At 33.7% G+C, this 21974-nt stretch overlaps 1 non-coding gene across 1 annotated transcript; it reads left to right on the top strand.

Annotated features, from left to right (window-relative positions):
- On the top strand, nt 1-72 carry TRNAG-UCC (transfer RNA glycine (anticodon UCC)). Its single transcript has one exon. It is a non-coding gene; the product is annotated as a tRNA-Gly (tRNA).
- The last annotated feature ends 21902 nt before the right edge of the window (nt 73-21974 follow it).

The raw sequence follows: 21974 nt of genomic DNA, 5'->3' as shown, positions 1-21974 counted from the left end.
GCGTTTGTAGTCCAACGGTTAGGATAATTGCCTTCCAAGCAATAGACCCGGGTTCGACTCCCGGCAAACGCACCATGTCTGTTTCATCTCATCTAGTTTGCTTGAGAAAACTTTTATGCACCATCAGCATCAAGTTCTTGTAGATTGGAAAACAAAAGCCCTATTCGCTTCCTCAGATCTTACGTACTGTGTGCTTTCTTTGATTGGTTTAGAGGTAGTTCAGATCCGAAATTTCTCCTTCCGAAGATTTAGGAGCCGCTATTTTGGCTGTTGTTAGATCTGGTATAGCTGGCCTATTATAATATGCTCTATAGTTGCAACTTCTCCTACTGTACTTGCTACTCAAACAGGAAAATAAATTCTTTTATTTTGGTATCTTCCCTTTATACTAACTACTTTGGTATAGATATGAGTTGCAGCTCATGCAATTTTCAAATTTTTAAAATTTAAATATCTTTTAATTAAAAGATGGGTAAAAATTTATTCAAGAACAAGAAAGATACAAAAGGACAGGCTGCTCTTCAAGGAGTTTAAAGAGCTTAAAGAGATCGGTCACTGTTGACTAAATGATCTAACATAGTAATCATTTCAAGAGGCAATTGTCGCTTATTCACAATATTCCAAGCATACACATGATCAGAAACTCATTTAGCCAAACAATCAGCAACCCCATTCAACTCCCATATCCTTTCTTTTTGGTACAAATTCAGTAGTAGAAGTAAACACAGATGGTGTGATTACCTCAAAAGCACCCATAACTTCATTTTTTGATATAAGATTAGTGGTAGAAGTAGATACAGATGGTGTGATTCCTTGAAAGACACCCATAAACACATTCTCTTGCACCCATATCCTTGTTCTCTTGTATAAGGTCAGTGGTAGAAGTAGTTGCAGTTATTGTGGATACCTCAAAAGCATCCAAATCCTCATTCTCTGGTATAAGATTAGTGGTAGAAGCAAATGCAGATGGTGCTACACCCTTAAAAGCATCAGATGGTGTGATTCCTTCAAAAGCACTCACAACCTCATTCTCTAGTATACAAGCAGTGGTAGAAGTAGATGCCATGGATCTGGATTGAACTGAGTGCCATGAAATAAAGGAAGACACCCGGGTATGTGCAGGATCATGGTGTGCCAAAATAGGCCCTTAAGTGGCAATGAAATTTCAGAAAATCGGAGTTATGCAACTTGACATGAAAATTTGAATAAGTTGTGAACATTATTTTTAAAATATGTAAGAAGAGAATATATAGAAAATTGAATGTAGTTTCTAAGCTACTAGTTGTTTTTTGGAAAAAATAAATCCCATTTCATGAAAATTTCAAATTTTAATGTAGTGGTACTAAGATTTCAGGAAAAAAATAAGAAGTAGACGTATGTCTGACCACCCTAATCACAAACAAATCATAATATGTTTTTATAATATTTATAATATAAGTATTAGACTCATATCCGGATGTGACACATTTTTAAATTTTTTTTTAATAAAGTAAATAATTATTTATGAATTTTTTACTACGGCTTTTCAGAAATTCAGAAACTCCTACGTTTGACCACCTTAACTTGGTCAAAACCTTATGAATTTTTTTTTTTGTTAATTTTTCTCTATAGTAAACAAAGCATAGGATGTGATGCATGTTTTGGATTCAAAAAATGTTATACCGTTTGAAAGTTATGAGTGTTTTTCAATCAGGACTATTGTCAGAATTAAATTAGAAAATAAATAATAATTATTTATTAAAGTTGAAATAAGACAAGCCTTATATTGTTGGAAAGCTGGGAACGTCCTTAAAAAAACCTTTTCGTTTTATCAATTTTGGCTAAAAAAAAAGTCGTCAGCCACCAGTGTAAAGTCTGGAAAATCAAGGAATACTAAAAAACACGTTTTTTCAGTTGACTTTCCAAGCTTGTCACTTCCAAGCCAAATACCAAAGCATTCTCAAGCCGAAATTTAAAATTTGAAAATTTGACCACAAAAATTGGATATCTGATTTTAATAAGTAAATTCTCTAACTAAATTTGCCCATAATTAATCTAATGTTTATTAATATATTAATATATTAATTTATAAATAAATTAGTATATGATATTAGGGAGAGGGAGAGGGAGAGAGGGGAGTGGGGAGAGAGAGAGAGAGAGAGAGGAGGCATATAGAGAGAGAGAGAGAGAGAGAGAGAGTAGGGGAGAGGGATAGAGAGAGATTAGGGGAGAGATAGAGATAGAGACAGAGACAGAGACAGAGACAGAGACAGAGACAGAGAGAAAGAGAGAAAGAGAGAGAGAGAGAGATGGGGCAGGGGAAGGGAGAGAGAGATGGAGAGAGAGGGAGGGGAGGGGAGGGGGGGTGAGAGAGAGAGATAAAGAGATTAGGAGAGAGAGAAAGAGATAAAGAGATTAGTGGAGTGTTGTTAGGGATCATATGGTGTCCTAAGGGGTCGTAGGACATAATATGACCCCTTAGGACACCATAGGACCCAAAGCGATCCAATATGGTGTCATAACGGGTCGTATGGTGTCCTAAAGGGTCATAAGAGTTCATGGGACACCATATGACCCCTAAGGACAACATACGACCCCTTATGACACCATATGGTGTTGTTAGGGGCCATATGACCTCTTAAGACACCAAATTGTGTCGTTATGGGTCATATGGTATCCTAAGGGGTTGTAGGACACAATATGACCCCTTAGGACGCCATATGACCCAAAGCAACCCAATATCGTGTCATTAGGGGTCATATGGTGTCCTGAGGGGTCATATGATGTCTTAAAGGGGTCATATGACACAGTATGACCCATAGCGACCAAATATGGTGTCTTAAGGGGTCATATGATGTCCTAAGGGGTCGTAGGACTCCATATGACCCCTATGAACACCATAGGACCCCTTATGACACCATATGGTGTCGATAGGGGTCATATGGTGTCCTAAGGGGTTGTAGGACATAATATGACCCCTTAGGACACCATAGGACCCAAAGCGACCCAATATGGTGTCATAACGGATTGTATGGTGTCCTAAGGGGTCATAAGGGTTCATGGGACACCATATGACCCCTAAGGACAACATATGACCCCTTATGACACTATATAGTGTCATTAGGGGTTATATGGTGTCCATAGGGGTCATATGGTGTCCATAGGGGTCATATGGTGTTCTAGGACACCATATGACCCCCTAAGACACCAAATTGTGTTGTTATGGGTCATATGGTGTCCTAAGGGGTTGTAGGACACAATATGACCCCTTAGGACACCATATGACCCAAAGCAACTAAATATGGTGTCATTATGGGTCATATGGTGTCCTAAGGTGTCATATGATCTCTTAAAGGGGTCATATGACACAATATGACCCACTAGGACACAATATGACCCATAACAACCAAATATGGTGTCTTAAGGTGTCATATGGTGTCCTAAGGGGTCGTAGGACACCATATGACCCCTATGGACACCATAAGACCCCTTATGACATCATATGGTGTCGTTAGGGGTCATATGGTGTCCTAAGGGGTCGTAGGACATAATATGACTCCTTAGGACACCATATGACCCAAAGCAACCCAATATGGTGTCATAACGGGTTGTATAGTGTCCTAAGGGGTCATAAGGGTTCATGGGACACCATATGACCCATAAGGACAACATACGACCCCTTATGAGACCATATGGTGTCATTAGGGGTCATATGGTGTCCATAGGGGTCATATGGTGTCTATGACCCCTTAAGACACCAAATTGTGTCGTTATGGGTCATATGGTGTCCTAAGGGGTCATAGGATACAATATGACACCTTAGGACACCATAGGACCCAAAGCAACCCAATATAATGTCATAATGGGTCGTATGGTGTCGTGAGGGGTCATAAGGGTTCATGGGACATCATATGACCGCTAAGGATAACATACGACCCCTTATGACACCATATGGTGTCATTAGGCGTCATATGGTATCCTAGGACACCATATGACCCCTAAGACACCAAATTGTGTCGTTATGGGTCATATGGTGTCCTAAGGGGTTGTAGGACACAATATGACTCCTTAGGACACCATATGACTCAAAGTGACCCAATATGGTGTCATTAGGGGTCATATGACACAATATGACCCACTAGGACACAATATGACTTATAACGACCAAATATGGTGTCTTAAGGGGTCATATGGTGTCCTAAGGGGTCGTAGGACACCATATGACCCCTATGGACACCATAGGACCCGTTATGACACAATATGGTGTTGTTAGGGGTCATATGGTGTCCTAAGGGGTCGTAGGACATAATATGACCCCTTAAGACACCATAGGACCCAAAACAACCCAATGTGGTGTCATAACAGGTCGTATGGTGTCCTAAGGGGTCATAAGGGTTCATGGGACACCATATGACCCCTAAGGATAACATACAACCCCTTATGATAGCATATGGTGTCGTTAGGGGTCATATGGTGTCCATAGTGGTCATATGATGTCCTAGGACACCATATGACCCCTAAAGACACCAAATTATGTTGTTATGGGTCATATGGTGTCCTAAGGGGTTGTAGGACACAATATGACCCCTTAGGACACCATATGACCCAAAGCGACCCGATATGGTGTGATTAGGGGTCATATGGTGTCTTAAGGGGCCATATGATGTCTTAAAGGGGTCATATGACACAATATGACCCACTAGGACACAATATGACCCATAACGACCAAATATGGTGTCTTAAGGGGTCATATGGTGTCCTAAGGGGTCGTAGGACACCATATGACCCCTATGGAAACCATAAGACCCCTTATGACACCACATGGTGTCGTTAGGGGTCATATGGTGTCCTAAGGGGTCATAGGACATAATATGACCCCTTAGGACACCATAGGACCCAAAGCGACCCAATATGGTGTCATAACAGGTTGTATGGTGTCCTAAGGGGTCATAAGGGTTCATGGGACACCATATGACCCCTAAGGACAACATACGACCCCTTATGACACCATATGGTATCGTTAGGGGTTATATGGTGTCCATAGGGGTCATATGGTGTCTTAGGACACCATATGACCCCTTAAGACACCAAATTGTGTTGTTATGGGTCATATGGTGTCCTAAGGGGTCATAGGACACAATATGACCCCTTAGGACACAATCTCTCTCTCTCTCTCTCTCTCTCTCTCTCTCTCTCTCTCTCTCCCTCTCCTCCTCTCTGTCTCTCTATCTCTCTCTCTCTCTCCCTCTCCTCTTGTCTTTATTTCTCCCCTAATCTCTCTCTCTCTCCCTCTCTCCCTCTCTCTCTCTCTCTCTCTCTCTCTCTCTCTCTCTCTCTCTCTCTCTCTCTCTCTCTCTCTCTCTCTCTCTCTCTCTCCCTCTAAAATATGACTAATAAAATCCGATATCGAATTTAATCGGATATCCGATTTCTACCATTGTCATTAATGTTGCAGTTTATTGAAAAAAAGGTGGCAATGGGAAAAAATTTTGTGATCACAAATTGATACATTAAAATTGGATATCCGATTTTTGTACATAAAAAAGAGCCTTGTGGGCCATTTTGTGGATTCCAATGGCCCATAGTCTTCATATTCTATTTTCTATCGATGATCACGGGTTTTCAGACAGGTTGAGACAAATTTGTGCTTTTGGGAAATTCTTAAAGTCAAATCTTACATTGTAAATCATGTAGGAGCATCTGTGTGGAGGGAAATGGGGAGTAGTAGTCGTCGGAAGTCTAAACACAAAAGAAAACTTTCAAATGACCACATTGAAGTGTATAGAGAAAGAGATAGAGAATGTCATAGGAGGAGAAGACAAGGTATGTTAAATATTGCTAATGTTACTTCAAGTGAAGAGGAAATTGAATTTGAAAATGTGCCACAAGTTATTGAAAATGAAAATGTAGATTTTGAAAGTGAAAATTTTGAAAATGATCAAAATGTTAAAAGTGATAATGAAAATGCTCAACATGTGGAAAACTTTGACATAGGAGGTGAAAATGTGGAAAGCTTGGACATTGAAGGTCGAATTGTTCAACCAAGTGAACCATATGTAACACCTAATTACTTTAGAAATTTAAAGACCCTCCCATGGATGAAAGACAAATTCCAAATCCAATACCTTCAAGAACCCAAAATGGTTATTTGAAATCGATGAGAACATTATTGCGAATCTTGAAGGCAAGAGGTCAACAAGAACCATTTGGTTGTGGGCTACACAACTTTTCAACCAAAATTTTAGCAATAAGACATTGACTGGGCAATGCCACCTCTTTGTTCAATTGGTAAAGATGATAAATATGAGACCATTGCTAAACAAATTGAAGATTCGTATGAACAAGAAGATGGAGATAAATTCTATTATTGCAAAAAATCTATTTGACGCTCTCAATTCTATTGGAAAGAATACCAAAGAAAGAGATAAGAGAGTCGCTCGAAGAGTGATTACAACCTCCTTAGTAAGCCATCAATTGAGGAAGGCTCATCAAATGAGACAAACTTGTGTTGATTTTAACATAAACCATAAAACTTTGGATAGAGCACTTGCACGAAGACAAAGACTTGATGATCCACTTCAACAAGATACATGGGCTTTTGGTGGGAGGCTTCCACATGTTGATAGAAAGTTGACTGACAATGTGAAGGAGGAGATTCAACAATTTTGGAACTATAATTCTAGAGTGTCACCCAATGTAAAGGATGTTTTGAAATTAAGAATCGACAATCGAGACCACACATCGCATCCCAAAAATTTCTTAGAATCAAGCCAAATGATGTTGTGCAGAAAATTTTGTGAAGTACATCCAACTTTGCAAATGTCACAAAGGGCCTTTGAATATTTGAAACCATTTTATTGTGTTCCTCTTAAGATTTGCAATACTTGTTGTTGCAAGTACCATGTGGAGTTTTCAATGTACCATGAACTTTTATGTCATATTCGTTCTATGTTGCATACTAATGAGATGTTGCAGGAGTGTGGTGCAATGCTATTTTCGAGATCATCAAGAGACTTGCAAGATCTATTTTTATGCCCTAGAGATGATGGCTGCTATTTCCATAGAAATGATTGTTTGAATGAGAAGTTTTCAGAATGTGGTGGGTTGTCAAAGTTTGTTTCATTTTTTCATAAGGGCAGCAAACACGAGTTTGGAAAGAAATATGTTGAGAAAAAAAGATATGAGACAGTGAAATATACTTTGAAGAGTGGAAGTGAAGGTTCTAGATGCAAATTAGTCTCAAGAGAAGTGAGCATTGCTGATTTTATTTTGGATTTTAAGGAAAATATTTTCTACAAGTATGCAAGGCACACCCATAGGTCTCAGTGGTTGGATCAACAGTTCAGGATGTGTAAGAACTCTTTCCCGATTGGCACTATTGTATCGGTGGTTGATTTCATAGAGAACTATACATTACAACCACAGAATGAGGTACAGTCTTAGTACTACAATTCAGTCCAGATTGCTATTTTTGTTCACATTATATATAGACATGCTTCTGATAGTATAGAAGAGGAAATGGAGATAATCAGGGAGTATCATTTTTATATGAGTGATGATAGATCACACTCCTCCGAGTATGTGCAACATTCTTTCGAGATTTTGTTTGAGTTCTTGCATGAGAAAGATATTGCAATTGACCAACATATAATATGGTCGGATAATTGTATGGGTCAATTCAAGAATGTCTGTATGCTTTATTGGTTGAGTAGAATACATGTAGAGAGGCGTATGCCTCATATTTGGTGTTTTTTTGAGGAAGGGCATGGGAAGGGAGAGCATGATACAATAGGTGCATGTTTGAAGAGAGCTCTAGTTAAGGAGCAATTGAGGATTTTAGGTGCAAATTTCTCTGATGCACATTCTATTGTTGATTGGTGTAGTTCAACATTGTCACATGGAGGTACTCTTGATTCAATAGTGACCAGATTCTTTTGGTTGGTTGAGGAGGGAACAGTGGGAGATAGATTGGATTGTCAAACAATTAAAGATTCTTCAAAGATGCATTCATTTCTCAGCTCAGATGCAAGTACATGGACCATTTGGACATGAGCACTGGCTTGTTTTTGTCAGAGTTGTGTTCGGTGTAATTGGGATCAGTGCGAGTCAAGTGAGTGGGTTGATACGTGGGTTCCCCACTATCTAACTCCTTTATTTCAAACAATATCCTTGTCAAACGATGACATAGAAAGTTCACTTGAGTATGACCATCTATCAGATCTTGTACAACCAGGACATGTTTTTGCAGTTGTCGTACTACAAGGGAATGAAGAGAGATCAAAATATTGGTTGGCACGATGTGTACAGGGAAAACAAAAGAAAACACAACCAGTGATAGATAATGACGGGTTCATATATCCTACAGGTTCAGTTGTTGTTATGGGAACTTGGTTGTGAACATACATGATTAGAAAGAATGGCATACCTGCATTTGAAGACTATGAGAGACACAAAACCATTATAATGTATTCACACCTTATTATAGCTACAAATGTCAAGTTGTTGAAGCATCAAGCAAAACCGAAGACCAAAGAGCTATGGACAATGACTATTGTTGATCATGAAGCAATACTAGATACTCTTAAGCAAACCGAGATAGGCTTTTGTAGGGACCCGTCTCGTGGCCCCATAGGTTCAAATGGATTGTTCGCAGGTGCCACAGATTCTGAGTTAGGGCTCGTAAAAGTTTGATAATTTTTGGCACTTAGGGCACTCAAGGGATGCCACCAGTAGGGTATGATCCTGACCGTTTGACCAAGTGGGGGGGAAAAATAAGAGCATGCATAGGGTAATAATGCCTAACTGGACATGTCAGAGCTGATAGTTCGTCATCACAACAAGCTGAACGAGAAATTGGCCACGTGACAACATTCGATTGAGTGAGACTGATGATTTTTTTGCCAACTGAAAAATTGCTTCCCTAATAAAACCATAGGGCAAATTGAAAAACCAAGATAGGCTTTTGTAGGGACCCCTCTCATGGCTCTGTAGGTTTAAACAGATCATTCGCAGGTGCCACGGATTTTGAGTTAGGGCCCATCAAAGTTTGACAATTTTTAGCACTTAGGGCACTCAAGGGATGATGTCGGTAGGGTATGACCTCGAGCATTCGACCCAGTGGGGGGGAAAAATAGGAGCATGCATAAGGAAATATTGCCTAACTGGACATGCCAGGGATGGTTCGTCATTGCGACGAGCTGAATGAGAAATTGGCCACGCGACAACATTTGATTGAGTGAGACTGACGATTTTTTCGCCAACCAAAAAATTGATGCCCTAATAAAACCCTGAGCATTCGACCGAGGTGGGGGCCAAAATAGGACCATGCATAGGGTAATAATGAATTGTATTGTATTGTTCATTAAATGAATTGTATTCTATTGTTGATTAAATGAATTGTATTGTTCATGAATTGTAGTGTATTGTTCATTAAATGAACTATATTGTTCATTATACAAACAACACTTACGATGAAATGAAATGAATTGTATTGTTCATTAAATAACCATTATTAACCATTGTTAATTATTGGAATGAAGATTAAATATTTCCACGATAACACCATGCACAGATAAGCAACAATTTATATGATCGAATATCAACTTTTGTATATATAAAAATGTCAAATGATTACAAATGTATGTCCATACACAAATATGGCATAAACGCCAAGTGAAACAAAATGTATGCCTAAATACGTGAATGTATGTCCATATACAAAATATACATGCCAATTAGACATGTAAGCATCCCAAAACTATTTATAACATCCTAAGCTACTGATGGATCATCAAAATCGATCCTCTTCACCGCATTGCTCAGCTCTGAAGGATCCTACACAAGAAAAACAAACCACGATTAATATTAGTTATATTATATAATTCACATTTGAAAAGTTAACATAAAAATGAACTATAATTTAACAATTCATGTTTACCTCATCTCCACGTTTTCTCTTCGGCTTTGCAGGACTCTTGATGTATGTCTTTAGTAGAGGAGGTTTGTTTTGAATATTTTCATACACAACCTACATATGTTCAGAAACATGACATTGATACAAGTTAGCATATAATTGTCACTGATAATAACAAATTATATCTACTAATCACAAAATAAAATAAACACACATCTACTTGAGGCGTCTCTTCTTCTTCATCATCTTCAGGTATACTGGCTGTAGTCATCAAGGATGTGAAGCCAAGAATTCTTTGTATATATACACAACAAGTATATGAAACTATCTATCTATGTCTAGACGTGTATAATCACTATAAGTTATTTAAACTATTCATTCAATCATATTTGCATTCAATTACCTTTCCCTTGTCTCCAACTGCACTACCAGATCCTAAATCACACTGCCCCACACTTGTGCTGCTTGTGCCCTACAAGAGTAAAATAAGATATACATGCAAGTTACTACATAATATAATTAATACCAATATAAATGATGAGCATGTATGTACAATAAAATACAAACGACTACATGCAATAATATATGTACCATCAAGCTATCAAGGCCAAATGAAATGGCCGACAAGGTGCCCTCCTAAATTTGTCTCAACTCCTCCTCAGTCATCAACTGTTAAATAGACCATGAAATAAAAATTAGTACTTAATATTATCTAGATTATAAATATTCATAAATAAAATATAACATGAAATGTGAAAATACAAATCTTACCACTACATTATCAATGTATGATGACAGTGCCTCCTCACCTGTAGCATGTGAGGACTCCCTAGGGTATCCTTTAGTCTGTATAATAATATCTAGTGCATCATGTATCTCATGCACCTCATAATCTGCATTGTTCACAGGAGGATCAACGGGTTGTCCAACTGGACCCAAGGATATGTGCCCACACATGACACAACTATGGGGCATGAATATATGTGGAGTCGAGGATGACGTGTCAGCGCCACTGGATGCATCGCTACCATCAAAAGTAGGCTAAGCTAATGACCCAACCTGAGAAACCAAAAGGCTACTCAAAGAGTGAATAGCCGATATGTTTCGTGAAGTTGCCTCACAAATGATATCAGGATGCTACACTGCAGGTGGGGGATCAACAGGAGGAGAGGGGACATATGGGCCCTAGACTGCTTTGACTGCCCCAAGTCTATTTTGGGGCATGCCTAAACCTACACCTTGGAAATGTTGGATGCCAAAGTAGTTAACATGTTTGCGTAAAACAAACTCAGCATACAATTTTTTTTATGAAATAGAAGGGGACATCAAGATTGTTGTTGGGTAGTTTATCGAAAACCATCCACCAACGATCCCAAAATTTTTTCACAATACCATCATTTTTGCACCATTTAATAGAAAGTTTTATTTTTTTGGGACCTACGGGTTGACTAATGCGGGGATTCACAAACAATGAGATGATAGTGACTTTGGATATCTCGAGATCCTTGATATCCTTATACGACAAGCTATCTGCATATTTTTCCCTTATAGAATCTTGCCACAAAAGGGCAACATTGTGCTCCTCAGTCATGGTTTCCATACTCTTTATGATCAACATGAGAGGATCAAACATTGGGTTTAGACGAGGGATCCTATGATATATATCTACAATCCCCCTCAATTCATTCAAATTTTGCACAATCAAATCCTGAATTGAGGGGGGGTTTGGCAAAGGAGGGTTTGGTTGTTGCAGTTGTTGTTGATCAATCTTTTCATTGTTATCCCCCATTTTTAACCTAATTGAATGTAAACAATTGAATTTAGTTAACAAATTTAAACAATTTGGTATTTGATTTAAAAAAACCCAGTTTTCATGAAAAAAACCATATTTTCAATGAAAAATCAAATAAACATTAACAAAAAATACAAAAAATGATTGAAAACAATAAAATTCTTACCTTTCAATCTATTTTTTAGCAATTTTTGGCCAAAACATCGGATATTGGATTTTTATAAAATTGCGCAGCCCGTGAGTGAAAAATGGCTCATGGGCTGTCATTGTCGAAATATATTTGTCTCAGAAAATCAGATATCCAATAAAATCGGATATCTGATTTTTATACTTAAATTATTTTAAAATAACATATATAATATAATAATATATTATATAATATAATAATATATTATATAATATATTATTATATTATATAATACATATTGTATTATATTATAAAATATAATTATATATTATATAACATATAATATAATATAATAATACATTATAAAATACGTATTATTTAATATATAATATAATATTATATTATATTATATATTATATAATATAATAGTATTATATAATATATTATTATATTATAATATAATAATATATTATATAATACGTATTATATAATATATTATTATATTATAATATAATATTATGTAATTATATAATATATATTATTATATTATATAATTATATAATATATTATTACATTATATATATTATATAATATAATAATATATTACATATTATATAATATGTAATATATAATATTACATTATATATTATATAATATATAATTTAATTTAAAATTACAAATAAAAATGAGATATCCAATTTGCATAGGTAATTACCATGCCAAGGTGTACTGACACTCAGGCCAAGCAAAAAGTCAACATGGATTTTTGCATTTTTAGGCGAGTGGAGAAGGCTATTTTTTTCACATCGCCACTTTTTGGCCCCCCATGATCCAGCACTAACCCACCCACTCAAAGCACGATGAACACAAACTGGGGAATGATGATTTGACAAATCGAGAGGGTGTAGCTTCTTGAGAAGTGTTTGCTGACTCCCTCTCAGATCGATCAATAGTAGTAGAAGTAGATGCCATGGAAGTAGATTGAGCTAAAAAATGAGAAACAATGTAATACAAGCAATCAAAGTTGTATCAAGATGGAATTGGTGGTGTAGGAGGCAAAGTGCTTGGTGTTTGTGATAGAAGAGGAAGTCAATGATGGAGACAAGAAATGATTGATTTGCAGAATAAATGATCAAAGGAATAAATTGAGTGGTTCTTATTAGTTTGTGGAATAAAGGCAGAAAGATGTGGAGCATTAGGAACAAGAAAACATGTGGAAGATGCAAGAGATGGGTAAGGAGGCAATGTGCATGAACAATATAATGGAGGACAATCACAATTTCTTTTTTTTGGGAGAGGATAGGGGAAGAGCATCATAGTGTATCACTTTCTAATCATTAATCATTTCTTGTACATTCAATTTTTCAATTATTAATTTTAAGGAAGCCAGAAAAATGATTTAGTTTATAGATGCAATTAAAATACTAGAGCAATTTAGTTTTAGATAAATTTTTAAAGAGAAAAGGTGTAGTTATATATTAGAAAGCTTTAGCAATATCTCAAAAGAATTATAAAAGTTTGAAATTTTATACAATTAATTATCTAAAAAGTAGTTTCATGAGAAGTAAATATTATTAAAATTATAAAAATAAGAAGCATACTTTTTTTATCAAGTATATGGATTAGAGTTTTAAATATAATTAAGAAATATAAATTATATTGATATGAATGTAGTAATAAATATATATTGAAATATATTATATTCATTTATGACTAACAATTTCACCTTGGTGTGCAATGGGTACACCAAAGAGGTGAGTAATCTCTATTATTTTAAAATTTTTTTGGTCTATTATTGCATACATTTGTGAGGTACATGAGGTCAATTGGTAGGTCATTTAGCAAAACTTTTGAAATAGAAAGATAATTGGGTTCCATTACTAATAGGATCAGACATTAATATATGAGTTGAATCTTATATAGTTTGAAATTTAATCTAATGCATTAATATATGTAATTGGAAAAAATAAAAAAGAATTTTGCACTTACTATTTGCAATATAAAATGCCCATAACAATGTCCTTTCTATTCTCAATTACCTCAACCGCAAGGAAACAAAGAATTTTATCCATTCTAATATTCCATGTGAACACCATTAGAAATATTCCTTTAATTATGTAAATATAAGCTTTATGAGTATTGGAGTTTATTTGTTATTATTGGTATGAAAAATCAATTAAGTTTTTAATTCTAGTTGTGACGTATAGTCAGAATTGCATACTGTTATATTTCTTACTTTTTCAACATTATGGTTTTAATCATTTAATAGATTCCCTTAAGACAAGAAATTATTTACTTTGTGTTTTGATCTCAACTTCTATTATAGTTGTCTCAATTAGACCTTATATTTTCATAAAAATTCTATTGCAACTACATCTAGTGTCTACTTTCTAATTTCCTCTTCAACCCCCATTAACTCTTCACATTTCTATTTTAGAATAGTTTCTAATTCCAAGTTAGAAAACCTACAATTATTTATGCAAGTACTCTAGGTGAAGCTGTGATACATTCTATCATTACCTTTACAATTGTAGCTTTATTCTTTCTATTCAGTAGTCGATATATTTGTGTATTGGTAAGGAGGATTCTTTGCATGAATAATTCAATCTAAATAGTACTTTTGCATATGATAGTTCTTTTTCTCCATTGTTTTCTTTTATTTTCTTTTTCTTATTATTCTACCTACCCCATTTTCTTTAGTTTTTTCTTCTCTTTCTTCTTTATTGTGGTATTTATCTATTGTGGAGATCCCTTGGATTTACTTGAAGATGGTTCCTTTGTGCCTACATTTTCTTCTTTTCTTTTTTTATCAACTTGTTTTGTGACTATTATCTTTGTTAGTGTTGTAATGCACTTTCTTTTGGCCCATTGCTTCTTCTTGGGTTAGGATGTGTCACATTTCTTCTTTTCAATATTTATTTATAAGCATGGGGGCTTCACTGGCTAGGCAATATTATATCATGTGTATTCATATTGGGGGGTTTAATATCCCAAAAATGAGGGTACAATATATTATCTATCAGTGAAAATGGGTTTTTTTAAATTTGGGCTATGAAAAAATGCAATATTTGGCAAAAATAGGGGGGCTTTTAATTCAACTTGTGTATTAGGAGGGGGAGACAAAAAAGGAGTTTAGGGCAATATTTTTTGAAAATAGGGGGATTCTTTAGTATGCCATGAATGCATGTTCTATAACCCAGGTTCACTAAGTGAAGCCCCTGTGTTTATAAGATGGCTTATATTTATTCTCTTGTGAGAGACTTGGGCACCTTTTTCTTTTGTTGTGGTGATGTGAAATATGTTGGTAGCTTCATTCAAATTTTTGATGGGGAGTAGATTTCCAATTCTTTTTTGGTTAATTTTTTTCATGGTTGGTAATCCTTGATTTCAAATCTAGGATTATGTATTGAGTCACTTAGAGCATACATTATGCACTTGTGTGATCTAACATCCTCTTTAGTGGGTGAATAAGATATTTTGATTACTTCTTGTTGTGTGCGTTCTAAGTGTGATCCCCATTATTTGGCCAACTATTTCTTATTCTTTTGTAGGTTATTAGTGATCCTTATCTCTTTTTTTCTATCTATGCATTTCATATGTATCAAATATTTTCATATTTCTAGAAATTTAAGGAGACATAACAAGACTCTAACATTGGAATACAATCAGGACATGAGATATTCTTCAAAGTCCCACTTCACATGTGTTTTCCTACTAATCATTTTTAGTAAATTTCTACTTTATAAAATTCTATGCTCCTAAGATATTTACCCATATTAACACCATAAAATTGGGACCTTACTACAAATATGAAACAATTAAATGTAAAATATTATCTCTTTAAAGTTAGGTTTAAAATAGGCCACTTTTACATACATCCTTGAATCTTTTTATTCTTTTTATTTAGTATTTTTTCTACTAATTTTCAACAAAAGAAAAAATAACAAAATTAAGTTATGTATATTAGCACAAGTTTTCATGATGCAACATTCTAGTGGCATAGATATGAACAAAATTTATAAATTGTGACAAAAATGCTATATATTTATTATCAAAATTTTAACTTCTTTTATCTGTTATTGTTGTCCATATTATATATGAGTTATGGTTGAATTATAATTCCTTAAACTTTTAAAATCTTATAGAAAACACAATCATTGATGTAAAACAAAACTTATTGAGGATAAATGTCATTGAATAAATAAGTTGTTAAACTATGTACTAATTATATTATCTTGAGAAGTCCTTAAAAAAGTTTATATCCATGGTACTAAATCCACAACCTCGTTTAAAGGTCTTAAAGTTAAAAATTCTAAACAAAAATAAATCTCAAGACCAAGTAAGTAGTTCCTTTAAAAAATATTGAAGTACTATTACTACCTTCCATGTATCCATGCCTTTTTTATCCTTCACTATTTAAATAATAAAAACATATATTTAAAATAAATTAGTGGATTAAAATCCTACCTTGAAAGTTTGTAGATTTGATCACACAAGGTGCTAGTGTTGAACTCTCTTAGAAGATACAAATAAGGTACATTATTCTTAAAGAGGGAGAATGTCAATACATGACATGGAGAACTCACCTACAAACACTTAATGTTTAAGTTCCTTGCTTTGTTTAAGCCTTGCATTGGTATTGAGGAGGTTCATGAGCTTAAGAAATTGAGTCATATACTCATCTTGAGCTCCTTTGAAATTCTTCAATATCTTTTCCTTGAACATTTGACCAATTTCCCTTGCCTTGGCCTTCGTTTCTTTCCCTTCATCCCCAATAATCATTCTCATAGCATTATCAATATCCTCCCTTTGAAACGCTTCATCTTGTTGTCATCCAACTTCAACCCCTTTCTTTAACTCCTTTACAACCAACCTTGCATTATGACACTAATCAAATTACGTAGGTGAAGCCACAGAAGACAAGCCATTGCCTATTCCTTCCATCATAGAGTTCAATGCACAAAGAGTCATAAAACCCCCAACACTAGGATAACATGTATGAGAATTGAATCATGTCATATAAAATCATGTTTGAGAATTAGATTGCTAAAATTAAAAAATAATAAAAAAACATTATAAGAAATAATAAAAACAATTAATTGTATATTTATTTATTTATAGTTAAGTTATAGATCAACACTTTTACTTGTTTAGATTTTTTATGTTCAATATTTTCAAAGGCATTGCATGCTATTTAAATAAAAGTTTGAAATGAAAACTATAACTTTGGCTCATTGAATTAATCATGTATTAAAATAAATCTTCTATATAATTCAAAGTTTGAAATGAAAACTATAATTTTGATAGATTGTATTAAATCATGCAATAATAATTTTTTAATTTTATATTCTATATAATTTAAATTTTTAAATGAAAACTATAGCTTTGGCAAATCAAACTAATAATGCAATAAAATAATTGTTTAATATGATTCAAACATTATTACAAAAAATACATTATGAATAGATGTATTTTATTATAATTTAAATTTATTTAAAATTTATTTTATTAGTATTTATTGTTGAAAGTAATTTCAAATGTTGATAGAAAAATATATAATGAATAGATTTATTTTATTTCAATTTATAAAACTATTTAAAATTTATTTATGTATTTTAAAATGGATCATTGTCCTGGTAAGATTGAAAATTGCCTTACCTATTGATTTTTCTCAAAACCCTAGGAAAAAAATCTCTAGAAATATTCTTGTGTCAACACACATTTTGCACATGAAAACATCCCAATGTGAATTGCATGTTGGTTGAGGGGATTGTTGCACATGAAAATATCATCTCTTGACCTACATGTTAATGAAGGGGACTACAAAAATGAATGAAACATCTAAATAGTGAGAAAGAAGATAGAAGAAATGAATTAATAGTAAATATATGAGAACATGCTACTTAAACTCATTTATCTCAACCAACATGGAAAAGAGAAAATGCAACCTAGGTGAATGTGAACATTTTTAAAAGACTCTTTCCTCCATCAACCCCAATTTGACATTATCCTTGTTTCCCATGATTACTATTGTCAAGTTGGACGTGTGGCCTCCATGGAAAATTTGTGTTGGAGACTATGATAGTGGAGGAGTAGATAGGTAAAATGAAATGCAAGTTAGGGTTAAAGGTTGAGAAATGAACATGAGTAAGATTGCTGCTACTTTTCGATGAGATTGCGTCATTTTTTTTTGCATCAACAGTTTGGATCACACTGTAATAACCCACTTAACTTAATCCAAAAACTCAACTGATTTTTTTTTATTATATATATATTGATTTCTTATTCTTACTTATTCTTAATTATGTTTGATTGAATCACATACTTAGGTACATCTATCCAAACGAAATAGGCATTCATCCAACTGAGATGGGCATCTAACCATATGGGTTAGGCATCTATCCATACGAGACTAGGCATCCAACCATACGAGTTAGGCATCTAACCATATAGGTTAGGAATCTGTCCATATGAGACATGATGTTTCATCTATCCAATCCGGGATAGGCATATACCCAAATGGGGTAGGCATCTATTCATAAGATAGGATATGCTCTGGCCAGAGACTTTAGACTCATCGGGACCATCTGGGTCCTGAGCCACTCTCTAAAGACTACACTCCCCTACTAGGAGTGCACCGAGGTCACCGTCCTTAGGAGTATAAAAATAATTACATAAACAAGCTTGAGTTTCACCTCGGAATTTGGCCTAAAGCCTCAGGAAGTCAAGCGAATCCATACGGGATTCCTTCTGAGTATGCATTTTTAACCTTTCAATTATTATTTGTACCATTTGATTAAAAGACCAAGGAGCTTCAAGAACCAACTACTCACCCATAACCAAATCCTAATCCCCATCCCGGAATGCCTGAGTACAAGGGACAACTTCATCCCTAGACTGCCTACATACCCATTTTGGCACGAGATCAAGGTGTAAAGTATGTAGTTCTAGTTTCTAACTATGGTTTAATGTAAACTATTTGGTGGGTACGCAACCCTTTCTAGGGTCATTGTCCCAGATAGTTTCTCTGTGGTTGCTACCCATGATGGTAGCTTTATAGAAAAAAGGCTCAAGTTGGCCCTCTTCTTGTGGCCTAGAACATCTAAGTCCTATTTCCTATCAAATGCATCACCCTTGACCCATTATGATTCGTTGAAAATTACCAAGATAAATAATTTCCAAACAACACATGCAACCAAACCCTAATGGGGTTTTCTAAGGTTTAACTGAGAGAATGAAAATTCATTTCAAAATTAATCTTTTAGATTATTGATCCAAGGGAGATTAACCACCCCTTGGATTTTAACTTCCAGACGACCCTTATTTTTCCTTGACGGTTTATAGGGACGATGCCATAGATGTCGTTGTTGCAGTTTTATTAGGTGTTAAGTGCAATAGTTCAACACGATGACATTACCTGTAAGTGTGACACAGAGGCACCATAGATACCAAACACTGCTATTTTTTTTGGGTTTCAACTCCTCTTGTTTAGTTGTCTAACTAGGAATTAACTTTGAATTCAAGAAATCTCATTATGCTAAAATAACTATGAGCAATGTAACTATTACATGCAAGGAATTGTTGCTTGAAATTGAAACTAAGAAATATATTTGCATAGTTGAAAGGAACATTTGATAAAAATGGAAATAACAAATCAACTTCTTGAAGGGAAAACAAAGATAATATTTAAAACCTTAGAACTTGAACTAAATACATAAATGTACTAATTCCTTGGAAACTATGATACTTGTAAGAGATAGCTTACAACTCATGAGAATGATTTGTATTACTTGTAAGATACCATTTGTTTTGGAACCAAAAACTATTACTCTTTTAATTATGAAGCCTAATACTAGAAAGGTACTAAATTGCTTGAAAGAAATAAATTATTAAGTAACAAATGAATTTAATACTTACCTATTAAAGGGAAAACTAATTAACAATAAGCTTGATTACAAATGTTGAAAATAAGATTAGGAGAGAGTCTAATTACCTTCTAATTAATCAATGTAAGCAAGACTCTTATATAATTCTAATCAACCTACTTCTAATTACTCTTAGACTAATGCTAATTCATTTGCAATAATTATAACTAACTACTTCTTTCACTTGAAGCAACGTTGACTCTATCCTTAGATATTTTTAAATAATAACTCTTTCAATTTCAAATTCTTAAAAGTGAGTTAATGTTTTCTCCTAAAATTTACTCAAATTTAATTCTCTAAGTGATCATGGAATAGGTTTATTCAAAACTCCTTTGCTTGATAAGGATGAGAATTCCAATAATCTAGAACAACAAGATTCTGTCTTTATTTCAGCTTCAAAACTAAGTTCATTACAAACAAAAGATGAGTCTAAAATTTGAGATTTGTCCAAATAAGTCAAGTTTAATATTCTTATGAAAAAGGATCTCAGTTTTTGTTTCTTTTTCATTTGCTAAAACCAATTTGGTTTCAAATAAACTTTCTTAGCATCCTAATTAATACTAGTTCTTACTTGTTACAATGTATCTTTCTTATAAATGTACACAGAGTGTCTTTCATATCTCACCCTTATTATAATGGGCTTTTCAAGTCCAATATACATCCATCATAGTTGATACTTTCAAAATACTTGTATTCACCTATCGATAAGCTATATGTCCAACACAACCAATGGAGATTTAATAAAGAGGTATACTACTTCCACCCTTTATTTACAATTGTTGTATTTATCACAATTACATGATCTAAAATGCTTCCACCCTTTATTGGAAGGACATTATAAACTTCTATAACAAGAATTAGAATACATCTTAAATACTTTCTTAACTATCAAAAATACGCTTGCCATCACATTCAATCTTTTATTTTGAGTTAACTTAAAAATTTCTTATTTTATATTAAAATTAGTAAATTCTTATTTAACATTTTCCCTTCTTAATTTACACTTACCTAAGGAGAAGAAAACTAAGTAAAAGTAGATTCTCTTTTGGTGGGGGAGAGGGGGGGGGCTCCTCTATTCACCTAAGGTTTATTATTTAATCTACTTACTTTGATAAGAGCATAGATTTTTTTTTGTGCTGCCATATTTTAAGGAGATAAGTAAATTTAAAGATGAACTTTAGTGATTTATATTTATAACAAAGAAGTTATTTTTTCTAACCAAAATTTTAGTTGAATATTTGCCCTCTCATGTAGGACCCTCTAAAGAGTAATATTGAAATTAAATTGGTGTATTCAACCAGAGATTTCCTTGTGGATTTCATGAAAGGGGAAAGAGAATATTAATGGGGATTTTTTTTTTTTTTAACATGGTTCTTTTAACAACTTATCAAATCTTAATTTGTTGAATGTATCCAAAAATAAAATTGCAATAAAGTGAATTATCTAACTAAATAAAACTACTTAGAGGACTCTAACATTAAATTTATTGCAAATAAATTATTCCTACTAAAGTTTTCCCAAACACTTGGAAAAAATGTTTTCCCATCTAATTAATCTAAATTACTTATTTAATTCCCAAAAATTAAATTACTCCTTAATGTTTACAATCTATTTAGATTTACAATTAATGTTAATAAAACTATCAATTTATTTATAAATATTTATATTAATAAAAATTGAATTACAATTTAAATTAACAATCTACTTATATATATTTATATTAATAAAACTTATAATTATAAATAGTGTTTTAACTAGTTAAAACACTGGGTTCTCACTATGGAGACTCAAGTTCAATTACCAATAGGGACATCTAAAGTGGAATTCTAAGTTGTGACTCTTAGCCTATTACCTATCAAAAAAAAAAATAGAGGATAATAAATACAAATGAAATTCCTCTTAACTTTTCTCTTAAGAGGAGGGTATATGAAAGTAACTTATGAGGGGAAATTTTATTTTTATTTTCATAGAGGATAATAAATACAAATGAAATTTCTCTCTTAAGAGCAATATACATTTATAGAGGAGGATGAATTAATTGGGGTTTTAAGATTACACTCAAATAAAAACAGTATTCAAGGGAAAAGATTCAAGAAAATTAAATAAGAAAGATATGATTTAAGAGATTGATAAAAGCTATATATTTTTTGATATTGCAAATTTCTCATATGTAAATAAGAGAACACAAAAGAAAAGAACATGTTTCTCGAAGCTTGATGTTGAATTCCCTCCAATCTT

Source organism: Cryptomeria japonica, chromosome 4, assembly GCF_030272615.1.
Source record: "Cryptomeria japonica chromosome 4, Sugi_1.0, whole genome shotgun sequence".
Classification (NCBI taxonomy): Eukaryota; Viridiplantae; Streptophyta; class Pinopsida; order Cupressales; family Cupressaceae; genus Cryptomeria; species Cryptomeria japonica.
Note: the sequence above shows the minus strand (reverse complement) of the source record. Positions and strands in the feature narration are given on the sequence as shown.